We start from the raw sequence: 17,265 nt of genomic DNA, 5'->3' as shown, positions 1-17,265 counted from the left end.
TAGTCAAACACAAAAAGGATTTCTTAAAGGTAGGTATATAGGCGAATGAACTAGATTTATTTATGATTTGATGGAAAAGATGGAGGAAGACGACATTCCTGGACTTTTACTTTTAGTCGATTTTAAAAAAGCTTTCGACACGGTCGAATGGTCTTTTATACTAGAGGCTTTGCAGTTTTATGGCTTTGACCATACATTTATAAGTTGGATTAAGGCATGCTACTGTGATGCCTCTAGTGCAGTGTTAAACAACGGATATATTTCAGAATTCTTTTCATTGAAAAGAGGGGTTCGTCAAGGGGATACTCTGTCTCCTTATCTATTTATTTTAGTTTTGGAACTACTCAGTGCAGCTATTAAAAATGACCCTGATGTTGCTGGGGTATCAATTAATGACTCTGAATTTTTATTGAGTCAATATGCTGATGATTCTTTCCTAGTCCTGGATGGTGACCAAAAGTCTCTAAATGAATGTCTCAATTTGTTTGATAAATTTTCAGAATGTGCTGGACTTAGGTGTAATGTTGACAAAACTGAGGCCATATGGATTGGGTCAAAAAAGGGTAGTATGGAAAAACTTTTGCCAGAAAAAAATCTTGTTTGGAACCTTTCTGGGAGGTTCAAACTATTAGGTATATGGTTTGAGCTTGCTAAAAGGGATAAGACTCTATGTAATTTTACAGCCAAGGTAAACAGTATCAAGTCACTTCTAAATACTTGGGCTTATAGAGAACTAACATATATTGGGAGGGTGGTTGTTATTAAAACTTTAGCACTTCCCATTTTGGTTCAAGTTCTGACTGTCTTTCCTAACCCCCCAGATGGGGTTTTGAAGGAGATTCAAAATATATTTTTCAATTTTTTATGGAAAGGAAAACCAGATAAAGTGAAAAGAACAGTGGTTATGTCCGAACACTGTGATGACGGTCTTAAGATGCCTAATATTTACTATTTTTGTTATAGTGTAAAAATGTCTTGGCTGTATAAATTACTAGACCCCCAAAATTATTCTCCTTGGAAAGTTTTGCTGCTTAGTTATATACAAAAATTTGGGGGGGGACAAAATTTTACATTTAAGTAATGAAGGATTGCTTTATTTAGCAAAAAAAGTCAATCCCTTTTGGCATGATATCCTGGTACATTTTTCAAAATTGAAAAATAAGTTGAAAGTTGAAATAATACCGATATTCTGGCCCAGTCCATATGGCTAAATCCAAACATCAAAATGGATGGCAAGATGATTTAGAAGGGTAAATATATTGAAAATTGTATATTTTTTATCAATGATCTGGTGTCAGATAATAATACATTATTCTCATATGAAGAATTTGAGAAAAAGTATAATATTAAGACTAATTTTGTAGAGTTTTATGGTATTTTAAGTGCTATTCCAAATAGATGGAAAAGTATGATAGAAGGTAGTTCTAAACTTGATAATATTGAAAATAAATTAGTAGGTAAAGTTAAAAAAGAACCAAAATCTTGTAACTTTTTCTATAATTTATTTCTGGAGGATAATAAAGTATTACCATTATCTTCCCGTAACAAATGGGAAATAGACTTAAATATACAGATTGAAGATTGGAATGCTATTTATTCCATGTCCTTCATTATAACAAGAAATTCGTTTTTACAAAATTTTCAATTTAAGATTGTTCATAGGATTTTACCATGTAATTCCTTTTTATATAAATGTAAATTAAAAGAAACTGAACTTTGTACATTTTGTTCAGAAGTTAGAGAAAATATTTTTCACATTTTTGGGGAATGTAATGTAACACAAAACTTCTGGTTTTCCATTATAGATTGGATTAGAAATTATGACATCTTCTTGCCTTTTAGTGCAAAAGAGGTCATTTTATGTGTGTCTGAGGATTTTGTCAACAGTAAAACAGTTAATAATATTTTGTTGTTACTTAATACTATATATACAAATGTAGATGTAAGAGCGTATTGCCCACAAAATATGGTGGGATAGAATATTTAAAGTATTGGATCAAAATAGAAAAATACTCTGTATGTTTCTTAACCCCTACACAAAAAATTAAAATGGATCAGAAGTGGCAAATGTTAGAAGCAGCTTTAAATTAACAAAATCAATTGTAATATTTATATCTTATTATACCATTATGATTTAATTGATCTTACAAGTGTTATTTAACTTTTATACTTGTGTCTAATACTGTATTATGTAATTTCACATGTTTCATCTTGAAAAATAAAAAAATTACAAAAAAAAATCAGGAAGTGTTGATTTCAAAATTTGCAAAGTAACCTTAACATTTATTGCAGCACGTTTCTTGAACGACAGTATAAAGAAAAAACTTTTCAAGACATTAAGAGAAATAAATAGATGGTACTTTTTTTCATGTCTACGCTATTTCCATCATTTTGATAAGTAGCACCAAAGGTATACGTTTAAAAGTGAAATGAAGTGTTTGAAATCAAAATCACAACAAAAAAAGATTATCGCTTCATCAAAGGGAGTAGTTATTTTAAAACAGCATTTAAAAATGAGAAAAAAATTGTCATTTCTGTTATGTCGATCCTGTTACTATTGTTGCTATGGTTACATCATGTACAGTAACATGATAGACAATTGTAGACAGTAACGTCTTTAAATAATATCATAACATATAGATGCAAATACACTGAAATGTTTCGTTGTTTGAACTCATCTTAATGTTATAACATCTTAATCTTCGCAATTCAGCATTTGTAGGTGCAATACTGATATCGGTAACAGAATAGAACTTAGTATAGTAATATATTATTAACAAAGATCCCTGTTACATATAAAATAAAGTCAGTAAACGTACATGTGAGGGATTTACTTGATGTTGGATTAATTTGAATGCTGAACAAAACGAATTACTATCTAAGACTTTCATTACTGGTGGTTATTTTTATAACATTTGAAAACCAATTTTTAGATTCATTTTTTCCGTACAACCTAGAAAATTGGCAAATACTCTATTATTTTACTGAATGAATATATATAGAGGTTCATATTCTTGAAAACCAACTAAGTGGCTACGAAAAACAAGCTTAAGATTTTATCTAAACCTTTTCTTAATAACTCAAAATTTCTTTTGAACATGGAAACAGGAGAGACAAAATATTGCACCACCTATCGAAAATGTAGAGGGTAGTTTGAATAAGTAACTTTTTTTTTCGATTTAAAAATTCGACATTTTTTTAAAAAGTACCGACATACTTACTGTGATTTATTTTTTATCTTTGCACATACCGTTTGTCGTAGATTGAGAAAACACTTTTTTCGTGGAAAATTAGTTCATGGATTTGCCAAATATTACAAGCCTATAGAGAATGTGTACCTCATTGAACATGTACATTTTTCAATGTTTTCGGTTAATTTAACTACCACTCAAAATTGAAAAAAAAGTACGAATTTGAGACCGTCACATCTTCTGAAGAATTTGAGTACTTTTCAGACATTTTGATGTTATAAGTTCAGTATTTTATACATATTCCGTGGAATAAAAGTTGTACTATTTAGGAGAGTTTCAGAAAATATTCGTTGCTATGTTTGAGAGTATTAAACAAATATAGTTAATTCCAAATATGAATAAACGAATGTTAAAAAACGATCGTTGTTTTCCTCTTATACATTATTATAGTTGATGTGTTTCTCTCGGTTTTTGTTTGAAACGCAGATTGGTTTTCTCTCAATCGATTTGTGACAATTGAACAGCGGTTTACAAATGTAAACGTATTGACAACGTAAACAGGTATATATACACAACCCGTCAACAATGTTAGATCTGTAAATTTGCTTTCGCAAATTTTTGGTTCTTCCCTCGCCGGGATTCGAACCCATGCTACTGTGATATCGTGACACCAAATCGCCTGCACTGCAGCCGTCCCGTTAGACCACACGGCCACCTGGGCTCTCAAAAAAAGAGCTTTCGCTGGCCGTGTGCTACCTTTCCTCGTCAGTTTCAATCTAACGGCGTACTACAGTACATGATATACAAGGCATGGGAAGAACCAAAAATTTGCGAAAGCAAATTTACAGATCTAACATTGTTGGGTTGGTGCTTAGACGAGTTGTATGTACATTATGTACACAGCCATGTATCACCATCATTGGTGGCGATCCGATGGATACATCTGTTGTAGAGTTGTCACTGACTCAGACGTACTTATAAATATAATTATTTTCTGTGACTGTATATTACATTGATTTGTAGGATCCTTTACTATAGATAATTTAGCTGATCTGTAACAATAACATCTTCATGCCTTGTATATCATGTACTGTAGTACGCCGCTAGATTAAAACTGACGAGGAAAGGTAACACACGGCCAGCGAAAGCTCTTTTTTGAGAGCCCAGGTGGTCGTGTGGTCTAGCGGGACGGCTGCAGTGCAGGCGATTTGGTGTCACAATATCACAGTAGCATGGGTTCGAATCCCGGCGAGGGAAGAACCAAAAATTTGCGAAAGCAAATTTACAGATCTAACATTGTTGGGTTGATGTTTAGACGAGTTGTATATACATTATGTACACAGCTATGTATCACCATCATTGATGGCGATCCGATGGATACATCTGTTGTAGAGTTGTCACTGACTCAGACGTACTTATATATATATATATATATATATATATATATATATATATATATATATATATATATGTCACTGACTCAGACGTACTTATATATATATATATATATATATATATATATATATATATATAAGTTATATATATATATATATATAAGTACGTCTGAGTCAGTGACAACTCTACAACAGATGTATCCATCGGATCGCCATCAATGATGGTGATACATGGCTAACATTGTTGGGTTGATGTTTAGACGAGTTGTATATATATATTTATATATATATAAGTGCCTATAAATAGCAGCACATGACATATAAATCTAGGGGAGTGTGGATTAATCAGTACAGAGATTAATTCAATTACACAAATAAAATTATAGATTGCCTAACAATGTAATTTTAACACACTATTTAGTATGTAAATATAAGAATGTTTAAAATATTTACAAAATGATGAAAATAAACGCAATATTTTGCTAGACTAACTAGCTTTATCAAGCGTGCATCTATCCAGGTGAAATGTAGATGATAAGAAACGTGTGCAGCTCAACGTCTATGTTGCACTAGACTGCCTAAAAATAAGAAAATTTTGCAGCTCAATGTCTATGAGCAATTGAATTTAGCTGCTTTGAAAATAAGAACATTTTGCAGCTCAATGTATATGTTGTATTGGATTTAGCTACCTTAAAAATACATAATTGGTAGTCGAAGTTAGCAACGTCCATTGGTCCGTTTCTTATCATCTACATTTCACCTGGATAGATGCACGCTTGATAAAGCTAGTTAGTCTAGCGAAATATTGCGTTTATTTTCATCATTTTGTAAATATTTTAAACATTCTTATATTTACATACTAAATAGTGCGTTAAAATTACATTGTTAGGCAATCTATATATATATATATATATATATATATATATATATATATATATATATACATCTAAATTTGAATTATCGATATGTAATAGATGTAATATCGATATTAGAAATAGTCGATATCAAATTAAATTCGATGGCACCAACCTTAAGCAAGCAAACACATAATGTTAAATCATACAATACCGCCGATTACGACATTGAATCGAGTTCTTCGATATCGATATCTGTACCAATTGAATTTTAACTTGCTTGATTCAGAAATTTGATATTTTGATATAAATATAATAGATAGAAATTCATCTTGAAGCTCAGTCACTTATATGTACAAAATTATGGCTGAGATAACTATCGAGTATGACTGTTTGTCCACGATATCTTGATTTTACTGTGTACTTAGACAAACAATATAAGATGTTTCTTGTATACATGTTGCTATTAACAATGCTGATGATATCGGTTCTATTTTGAACATCTATGTTGCAAAGTTATGTTTTTTGATAATAGTATATAATCATTCAATATAAATGCATGAGATTGATAACAATTCTCGGAGAGGATTTATCTATTTCTTCACAAAAGTGTTATTTCAATGTTTTATTCATACGTCGTCCACATTCATATCTACATTTTGAATATTTCGAAAATATTGCGTTTGGACTATTAATATATTGGATAAGACTGTCATCAAAGTAAGAGGTTTAGCGCTATAAACGATGATAATTGCTTTACCCATATTTTGAATATTTGATAAATCGTTATCAGTCTTGCATTGTGCATCTTAACTATTTCAATGAAGATTTCTGTTGAATTTCGATTTTCTTGAAACATATAAGGGTAAAAACAAATATTGAATGACAAAAAGAAACCGTCAACTAAGATGAGTTAAGGTGGCTCGGGTGTATAACGATTTATCAAATATTCACCTAGAAGTATACACCTGCAAAAAAGTGTATGCATTTCAATGGGTCATCTAGTGTTTCTCAAACAATGGCATACTTGGTGATTTGGCGGATCCGTATTGAAAAGAGGGTCAGATAAAACGGTGACTGATGCCCCCTTTTCAGATGTCTTTTTATATTTTTTTAAATGCAATTTCTTGTGACTTTCTAGGGTTTTGAGAGCAAACATATATCTAGTTTTCAAGATATGTATGATTGTTATCTTTACATTGACAATCTTTAAATACTTGTAGTACAAACGCAACATTTTTGAGGTATGAATAAAACCTTCAAATTGCACTTTTATTACGTTATCAACAATTGTTATAAACCTCATACAGTGGGTTCATTTATTTTTGTGTGTACCGATTTTCGTGGATAAAGGAAAACTTGCATATTCGTGGATATTTTATTTCGTGGTTTTGACTAAATCTTCATATAATTCGAATCAAATTTGTCATTCGTTGAACTTTTGATTTCGTGGTTCACCTGAAAATAGGTACCCAATGAATAATAATGAATCCACAGTACATTAAACGAGTACAAGATATTGATCCATAGGAATAATGTTGCACTTCAAATCGACCTTTTATCGTCAGTATCAAAACCCACATTGATAATATCATTGACTTAACTACATTTAAAATATCATGGAATTACCATTATGGTTTCCTTTAAACTGAACTTACCGCATGCAAAATATGCGAAAGTTCAAAGTAAACGGATCATTACTGACATGACTTGCCAAATTAATATCCATGTATAACATGTATAAGGGGTGTTTTGAGAATGAAACAACTAAATACCTTAATTGTTTGCCTTACCATAATGTATTTCATCTCAAACAAAAATATATAGAAAGTATAATATTAAAATTGGATTAGATGTGCCAATGCCTATAAAACTGAATATCTTTTGTGTACACTTAGTCGTTACCCTTCGACTGATCTTATCACAAATTGTAACAATTGTTGACGATACCGCCATGGCTAATAACAGACTCCTTTTTCAATTTTATCAGGCTGTATAAAATAGTATTTACCTTCACCTTTACGACGCGAGAGCAATCTCTATTTTTCAGATGGACAGTTTGCAACCCGTTTCAATTGAGATCCAATTGTATAGCATGTTTACCTGACGATATCAGGATATTGGAATTTAGTCAAATCTTAACCGGAATGTGTGATACAATTAGAACTTTAGAAATTATGAAATCATAAAATGTAAACAATATGTCAAAATGATTAGGCTTGAAATGAATATCTATTTCGGTAAGTAACAGCAACCACACGAGGTGTAAAGTGTCTTATACTGTTACAGGTTTATGATATTTAACAACCATATTATATCAGTGTGTAAACATGCTAATTATGAGCTATTAAAGTCAAGTTGTTTGAGCATTTTTCTGAGTAAGCTTAAAAAAAATTAAACAAATATTCTTTACTGTGAATTAGCGTTCATTAATCATGTTAGTCGTATCTATCCTATAGATTAACAATGTGTGGTTATATTTATACGTTAGAATCTTCCTTGAAGGTGGAGCACCAATGCGAAGTTCGATTGACGTGTAAGTGTATGCAAGAGTTATATTCCTTTGAACTATGTTCAATTTTATAAAGTCAATGTGTTGATTGTCTACCTTGAACAGGGTTATAATTCAATATTTTACATATTTTTTTTTTATTGAATTCAAAATCGTTACAACATCTTAAAATGTACAAGATATTAGAATTTTTCTTCGTTTATTAAGGACATTTATTTATATCTTTAATTTCTTTTGCTTGTTTTGAAATGCTTAAAATTAATATGAACCAACATAATAAAAACTAACTGTCCGACCTTGCAAGAACATGGGCAAGGTTAAATCTACCCTCGTCATCAATAAGTTTTTTGGTGCTATGAGATGAATTATTCTAAAATCACGGATCACAGGCACTTAAGCAATGTTAAGGTATATAGAAAAAAATTCTGAGACAAGTGCTTGTGTCTCATATAAGGCATCTTCTTCCAAATATTCATCAAATTGCTCTGTTTGAAAGCATTATTCTGCAAATTATTAAGAGAAAAAAAGCTTTCTTTCTGCTTTTAATTTGAGATACAATATGCCGGTGAATATCATAATGCTTAATTCTGCTGTTTCATGTTTAGTTATGCATCATTTAATGTCCAATAGCATTCGCCCTTCTACTCGTAAAGGCATTTGTTTCTATGATACGGTGTATACATTTATGTCAAAACTCAAATGGAGCAGACCCGCTGTCTTTAGTTAATACCGCCTAATATCATAGCTACCACTTGATTCCAGAAACTTCTAACTTACTCCAAATGCTATAGTATAAAATTGTAATTGGAACCACCTATACAAAACATTTTTTTAATCTTCTGAAAAAGGCTATCAATGAAAACAGAAATATATCAACTCCCCATAATGATTGAATGTTAGGAAAATTGACCAGCGTTGTCTCATTTTAATCACAGAGATGGGATAGCAAACAAGTTTTAGTTTAAGCTTAATTAAACATGTTAAAGGTAAAACAATTTTCATCTGAAAATTCATGTTACGTTATCGAAATATAAGGACTTTGTTGGCTAAATATAGTAATTTTACTAGATATTATGAATTTTTATGACAATAAATAAATATGTTAGATTATATTACACTGAATCATTGAGGATTAAACTCACCATCTCAATAATGAGAGGATATAGCTCAACGTAGATGAACTACTAAGAACACTCGACCAACGTTTCTGTTAAGTGTAAGTTGACATCATTTCAGATTTGTACATGTTGTAGGTTAAGAACATCTAGAAATTGACAATGAGGGTCGGTTGAAAACATAACTTTACGACAAAAGAGATGATTTCAGCTATCCAATTGTGAACTTTCCGTTTTTAAGTAGCAACATTCCAGCAGCCCCTATTTACGGGGTATATATCTACCAATTGATACGATATTCCCGTGCTTGCATTTCCTATCAAGACTTTCACAAGGACGCTATTAAACCAAGAGTTCCAAATGGTGAAGTTGAAATCATTCCTTCGTAAATTTTACGGACGCCATCACGAGTTGGTTGACCATTATGGAATAATCGTTTCACAAATGATATCGAATATGTTCCTTACGTCGTAACAACAATCCTTCCCTTTCATGAATGTGACCTACCAAATTAGACTATTACCCGGAATTATTATCACTTGAGCAACAAGACGGGTGCCATATGTGGAGCAGGATCTGCTTACCCTTCCGGATCACCTGAGATCACCCATAATTTTTGTGGGGTTCGTGTTACTTATTATTTGGTTTTCTATGTTGTATCATGAATACTATTGTTTGTCTGTTTGTCTTTTTCATTTCTAGCCATGGCGTTGTCTATTTATTTACAATTTATGAGTTTGGCTGTCTCTCTGGTATCTTTTGTCCGTCATTTAAGTATTCGAGCATGTCTTAAGTCATTGCGAGCATTTTTTAGTACGGTAAAATTTGCACTGCTATTTTATAATATTTTTTTTTCTGTCCTTGTTTTTCATTTTCTGTTGCATGCTATTTTCTACGACAGAAGTTGTTGATGGCATAGTCTTATGAATTTTTATTTTATAGTATAATGAGATATCGATGTAAGTCGGAGTATTTTTATTGTTATTTTTTCATGTATACAATCGATTTAGAACGTACGATCCAGTATATAACCTTGTTGTCGACTGTGTGTTGCCTTCTAAATGTAATGCTTCTGCATTATATACATCGGTGGAAAGCTATTGATTGAAGTTCACTCCAAATAGCATTGCGGTATCAATTAAGATATAAAAAAGAAATATCATCAAAAATGAAAAACTGATCTAGCATTCTAAATGCATGTATATTAAAATCATTTATTAGAAACAATAGAACAATTTTAAGAATTGAATCAGGTCAACGATTTAAAAGTAACTTAATGACTTATTTTGGTAAATATTCCAGTCGTACATCATTGATTGTGTATATTAATTGAACAAATATCACCAATTTTGAATGTTATATTTCGAATTCGAAATTATGTCAATAACGTGAATGTACACCTAAAGCTTATTGACATCTACATATATTTCGATATTTGTGGATTTTAATCAGTTCTTTACGTTGTTCAATATAGCAACAATGTCACTAAACCCTTTTTTCGTTGCAATGTCTACAGGAGACAATCCAGAGGTTCCGGATATTTTATCCTTCGCACATTTACTGAGCAATATCTTAACTATTTCAATGTTACCGTTGACGCATGCTTTATAAAGAGGAGTTTCACCATGAACGTCTTTTACATTTATATTCGGCTTTTTCTCGAGTAATTTGATAACAACGTCTTTGTGATTGTTCATACAAGCCACATGAAGAGCGGTTAATCCGTATTTATCAGTACGATTTATGTCAGTCTTACGACTCAGAATCATCTTGACTATATCACTGTTTCCGTTTGCACAACTGAAGAAAAGCCCTGTCCATCCCTGCACATTTTGCTTTTCAGTATTAACCTCATTATCCAAAAGAATCCCCACAACATTACGATGCCCGTGTCTGCATGCTTCATGAAAGGGTCTCATCTTATCCTTTGCTTTTGCATTAATCGAGGCATTTTTGTCAATCAGCAATTTTACGATATGTTCATTTCCGTTTCTACATGCTAAATGAAGAGGTGTCTCTCCACTTTTCTCTTGTGCATCTACTTTTGAACCTTTTTTCAATAAAATTTGCATAATGTCAATACTCTCTTTCGCACAGACCGCATGCAAAGGGGTAGAACCGTTTAATGAGCTTTTATTTATATTTGCCTTATTTTCAATCAGAAGTTCAACAATTTTTTGACGATTTCCAGTACATGCATAATAAACAGGCGTAATACCTAAATTGTCCGACCCATTAACATTTGCTCCGGCCTTTAATAACAACGAAGCTGTATCATACTGTCCCTCTAGGCACGCCAAATGTAACGGTGTTAATCCACCTTTATCTTGTACGTCAACAGTAGCGTTTTGGTTCAACAGTATTTTCGTTAGTTTTGTATAACCTTTCAGACAGGTTATGTGAAGAACACTTTTGTTTTCTCTCGTCATATACTTTTCGTTGATCTTAGCAACGTCGTTCGGTAAACTGATCAAATATTTCACGACAGAGATAATATTATTTTCACATGCATAGAAAAAAGGAGACAGTTGGTCTGTGTTTAAAATGTGAACATTTCGACCGTCTTCTACAAGCAATTTCACAATACCAAGATGACCATTAATGGATGCTAAATGCAAAGATGTGTTCCCCTTTAGATCGGTTTTATTTATCATTCCTGCGTCCAATTTTATGAAATAAGAAACAAAATCTGCATAACCTAACGAGGAAACAACATGAAGGACAGTCAAACCGTCTGCATTTGTTCTCCAATTTCTTCCCTTTCCATTGTTTTTCAAATACTCTAAAAATTTCTGTCTGAATATTGGAAATGCGCTTTGAGTATTTTCAAAGACATCCACAAATTGGCCTTCGCGAAGGTCCCTTGCGAGGCGGGAAAAATAAGCCTCTTCATGTTCTGTTGTAATTTGAATTTTAGAAATAGTCTGTTCGTCTTGAACGCATGCCAATCTTACTTGATTCTTAATGACATCGCTTTTACTGTACTTAAGTACTGACTTTATACATATTTTTGCAATGCAATAAAGAACTATAGCTTGCATAGTCTCATGGATAAATTCGAAACAGTCGGTATCAACCTTTACGTATGTGTCTGTCAAAGCCTCGAGTTGACTGACAATAAGTCTTTTTGATGGAAGAATTTCAAATCCAGATTCCCGAAGTAAGTTGTTTATCAACTCATCAGTTCTACTGATATCAACCAATGATTTTTTATGAATTTTTTGTTCAATAGCGAGCACACCTAAAGAGATGTAACGAACTGGTGATTTCATTTTGTATTTATCTATTTCTTCTTTGATGAATTGAACGGGTAACGTAAAAAAGTTTTCTACTGTGCCAACGTCTTTTGATGAAAAGATTGAACATAACGAGGGCAGAAAAGAATACATATCTATTATTTCGTCAGTAATGGCTTTCATGTCACTTTTTTCGAGATAAGCCTCACATATGGTCCTTTTTTCCAATAGAGTTAATCTTAACTCATCTGTATGTAAATCGCATACGAAAGCTGGTAACCCAAAGCGGTCAAATATGTCAGAATGCCAAATAGATTTTCTACATGTTAGTATTACTTTGGTGTGATCGTTTTTACTTAATATCTTCTGAATTAATGGACCTTCTTTTTCCCAAGCAACGGCTTCAGTCTCCTCTAAGTCATATTTTCCGATAAAATCATCAATGATGAATACTTGGTTTGTACCTGCTTTATAATATTGAGTTATATATGATGGCTGCCATGCCGGCATAATTGTATAACCATATTCATTCTTTAATCTCAATGCTACATGATAGGCACACGCTGATTTGCCCGTCCCTGTGGGTCCTTTAATGACAACTAGCTTTTCTGTGTGGATTCTCTGATAAGCGTATTGCGCGGCTTTTGTTACTACAAATTTAGCAAGTTCATTGGACCAATTTTCTAGTGTATCCTTTTGCAGTTCTGTGAAGTAAAAGTTAAAAAAAAACGTCTTTAAAAGAGTGACATAAACATATGCAAATCTTGCATCTTGTGCAATACAACCTACCCAAAAAGCAATATTGGTATGAGAAAGATTTCATTTGGTAAAAATCATTGATATGTATATGTATGTAAGTATGTATATGCGAAACTGTGTGGATTTTAGTATTTGCAGAGTATGAAATATGATTAATTCATTGGTTGCCGTAGCTTCATATGGTAAAACATATGCAATTTAATGCATCTCATCATACCGAGAAGATTTAAGCTCCGCGCTCTATAAAAGTTAACTTGTACGCAAACATACATACATTATACATTTTATATGCTGTTTGAATCAATAAATGGCTATCTTTTCTTTATAATATAACTTAGCAATCGTGTGCAAACATGTTTACCTAGTACATGTTCTGGCACTTTCCCTTTGCCATCTTCTAATTTGGATATTTCCCCCTTTAACTCCTGTTTTTCAGAGTCAATTGCCTGAACTTGTTTTTCAAAATTCGATTTTTCAATGGCCACCAGAGAGGCAATCTTTTCGTCAACCTCTACAAAAAAAAAACATAATTTGAACTTATTGATATGCCTATCGATATCTAATCTGTCGCTAAGTTCCTAACGACAAAACCCTTATTATTGTATTGTTTTGCAACTTAATGTAGAAGTAGTTCTACTGTTTAAAAAAGTGTCCTGTGTCGCTAACCTGCATCTTTAAAAATAGCCATGTGTTGGTATATTATTTAACATGACAAGGTAATTACTCTATCAAGAGTTAATTAGCAATTTCATTCAAGTTGACATATTTATAGATCTTGTCCTGCTGATATTTTCTCTTTTCAATGTTTCGATCTACATTAGTATCTCAACAAAGGTAAACACAGTAATAGAGAGATACACTACCAACAAAAAGTCGACCAACAATTGCCTCCATAAAGCGAGTTACTACTTTTTGAGAGTTGTCACCACATTTTTTCAGGGTATTTCGAATAGACAGAAAGAAGCTATACAGTCATTCCTGAAATTGAGTTCTTTACACCATTTGAGAAGAGTAAATCACGAAAACATGTTGTTGACGTAACGGTCACATGACTACTATGTATAAGAGCTCATATACAAAAAAACGCCTTTCAGCCAATTATTATCTAGAAGACGTATAACAACTAAAATTAAATCATTTACGAATTGTTAAATTCATAAAGATAAAAAGCGTTTGTTGTCCAAAATAAGACTTGTCAATGGCGCTCCAATAGTAAGAATTAGAAAACAAAAAGAGTAACGCAGTTGCGGACCATTGAAATCAATAGTTATAACTTAAATGGTCCAAAATCTGGCTCGAATATTTATCTGGTGGTCGAAAATGATTACTGTTTCTTTATAGTTATATTTTATTGTTCTGTATATGAACAGACCATTAACGGAAATTTTTCGCATCAATGGCTTATTGTTTCATAGGTATATACAATTTACTGAATTCAAGTAATAACTATTTCTATAAGTACGAAGAAATGACACACTGCCTTGGTATAATACCCCAAAACTGAAACATTTTCATGGTTTTAGCATCTTGTATGATAGCAAAGCACACAGATTATTATCTCAAAACGTACATGACGTATGCTACATTTCTATTATTTTGATTGTTGTGCTATTTTGATACGCACCTGTGTGTTTGCGTTTCATTCTGCAGAAACAGTCTTTTATGATAGGCAATACCGCAAATATAACTGCAAAAGAGATGTGCTTTTTATCATGAACATAATGAATCACAAATACTATTTTTTACTACGAAAAAATCAAAAACTATTTATAAATTAAAAAGGTCAAGCATACATAGCGGGTAACCAGAAACATAACAAGAAACAGAGAATGCTTATTATTGCATAGTAATATATTATTTCACAAAGAAAGTAACCATAAGTTAGCGTGCAATACATTTCAATATTGCACTAGTGCAATTAATCTTTAAAATTCATGACGTCATCAACGACAAAATCTTAGTTTAAACCAATTTTTATTTTAATTATTATATTGCTGTACAATAAAACGGTTTTTGCATGAATATAGGAGAATATTGTCCCTCGTAGAACATATATTGGATTCGCAAGCTCGTACAATATAAAATTCTACTGGGGACAATATTCCCCAATATTCATGCAATAACCCTATAATATACATATTTAAATTATCATACACAAAAAAACAACCGTCAAAAACTGTTCACATGAACACATAAGTTAGATGAGGAAAAGAAGCTATGAATAAATTAAATAGAAACTGTACGTTTTTTTTCTCAATCAATACGTTATAAAACCCCATTAATACATTACATATATCGGCGACTAATGGGTTAACTAACTTGGGAGATTTTTATTTTATCTTTATTCAATTCTTCAACATATATATACAACAGATATATTACATATTACACAAAAATATCACAAGGCAATGTTTTTAAGTATAATCACATATTATATAATCAGTACAATAATTAGAAATTAAATGTTATGACACCTTCGGTTTCTTGTACCAGAATATTATTCTTTAAAAAGTGTTTCTCAAAAACATTTCTCATACATCTTGCATCACACAAATATTCATACAGGTAAGTTATATAATGTTTTACAGTGTATTTAAATAGTCTAATAAGATCAACGTTACTGTTTAAATTTTTAAGTAAATTCCTTCTTCTGAAGATACAATATCTTGCTACAGATAACATGAAATTGACAAAACTTACATTTACGCCTTTGATAGATCTAAATAAACCAAACATAAATACCTCTTCATACTAACTTGGGAGATGAAGTTTGTTCGCTAGATGCGCGTTTCAATTACAGCAAACATATTGAAGCTTGTATAAATAAATTGGGAATGTGGTCATCGACACAAATGATGCCCCTGTTTGCAAATCATATCAAGTTATAAAGAGACATAACTGAATAAGGTACAAGTGACTTTACCCAAATTGTTATTTAAACTAAGTTTTGTGGCAAAACGTACTAGCTGTGTAAAAGGTCAATGGTTGATGCAAATTTCAGTTATTGTTCCATGTGTAAAGGGACACAACTCTAGAACAGTAAAAGTAATATTACCAACATTCACACGTGATTTGTATTGTGTGGTAATTATTCCATTATAAGTGTGTATAAGTTTCCTAACATTTGGTTGAGGCAAACTAAAATTGGAAAACGGAAACAAAAAAATACGTTACCTGTTTTTGGCAAAACTGTTAGAAATTATGGTCCTCAATGCTCTATAACTTCGTACTTTATGTGGGCTTTACAATAATGGTTTGTTCGAGCGTCACTGATGAATCTTTTGTAGACCAAACGCGCGTCTGGCGCAAATAAAAGAAATAAGTTCTGGTATCTGTGATGAGTTTATAAGAAATTACTGAATAATACGTACTTGGTACGGATAACATCAGCATAAAAGCTACCAATACTGCAACACATGCAGCCTTTCTGTTAACTAAAAAAAATAATAATGGTTGCCATAAATCCCCCCTTTTTTCTAACTTCACACGACATGTATACAGAAATGTTGGTTGTGCAATTATTCTTATTAATAGGCGTAACTACTTCTTGTTTGGTTTTATTTCTTACCCTTAGAATTTCGTTTTGTTTATAGTTGTTTGAATAAAGCTAACAATGCTCAGTAATGATTAGTTTTTAGAACATGATGTACATTGGTTGCCGAACACATTTGATCACACGACAGTGTGATGGCGGTTTTATCTGAGAGAGAAAACCACTTTTAAGTAGCATAAACTATTTTCCATTTATAATTAATGATGTTTATTCAAATTAATAGATGACTAATCAAATGAAAATTATTGGGTTATTAACAATAACTGGAAGTTCCTTACACATGCTACAAGGGCAACTCGTGAAAAGTAATAAATCAAATCGGAGTACACACATCCGAGTAACAAACTTAAACCGAGGGAAACACATCACTTGTAAGAGGAAAACATAGGAACAACAGGAACACTGAAGTAGAACAAAAACAGACGCCAAAATACATAGAAAAACGAACTATTTGATATCATCTGCCATATACCTGGCTTTCCACTGGACATTTAAAGAAAAAAAGGTGTGTAAAAGCAGGTTACAATGATAACCAAACCTCTCAATGTTACAAAATATCGTTAAAATGACAACACTGCGTGACAGATTTACATCACAAACACTTATCACAGAGAAACGCACAAACAAATATAACATTAGTTGAACCAGCAT

General features: G+C 31.9%; 1 protein-coding gene across 3 annotated transcripts in view; it reads right to left on the bottom strand.

Moving 5' to 3' along the window:
* The window catches only part of LOC143042207 (uncharacterized), a 175,917-nt gene that overhangs the window by 132,181 nt on the left and 26,471 nt on the right, over positions 1–17,265 (bottom strand). Inside the window, exons 3-6 of one of the 3 annotated variants that reach the window (XR_012967908.1) lie at positions 16,433–16,495; positions 14,686–14,748; positions 13,423–13,572; positions 10,694–13,006 (exon numbers count right to left, since the gene is read on the bottom strand). The exons of the other annotated variants lie outside the window; for them this stretch is intronic. The gene's annotated coding sequence lies outside the window, so the exon portion shown is untranslated. Of the gene's footprint in view, positions 1–10,693; positions 13,007–13,422; positions 13,573–14,685; positions 14,749–16,432; positions 16,496–17,265 lie in introns of those variants that run through there. 3 annotated transcript variants of the gene reach the window in all.

The sequence above is a fragment of the Mytilus galloprovincialis genome, chromosome 8, assembly GCF_965363235.1.
Source record: "Mytilus galloprovincialis chromosome 8, xbMytGall1.hap1.1, whole genome shotgun sequence".
Taxonomy (NCBI): domain Eukaryota; kingdom Metazoa; phylum Mollusca; class Bivalvia; order Mytilida; family Mytilidae; genus Mytilus; species Mytilus galloprovincialis.
The sequence above is the reverse complement of the archived record's forward strand: the minus strand, read 5'-3'. Positions and strand labels throughout refer to the sequence as shown.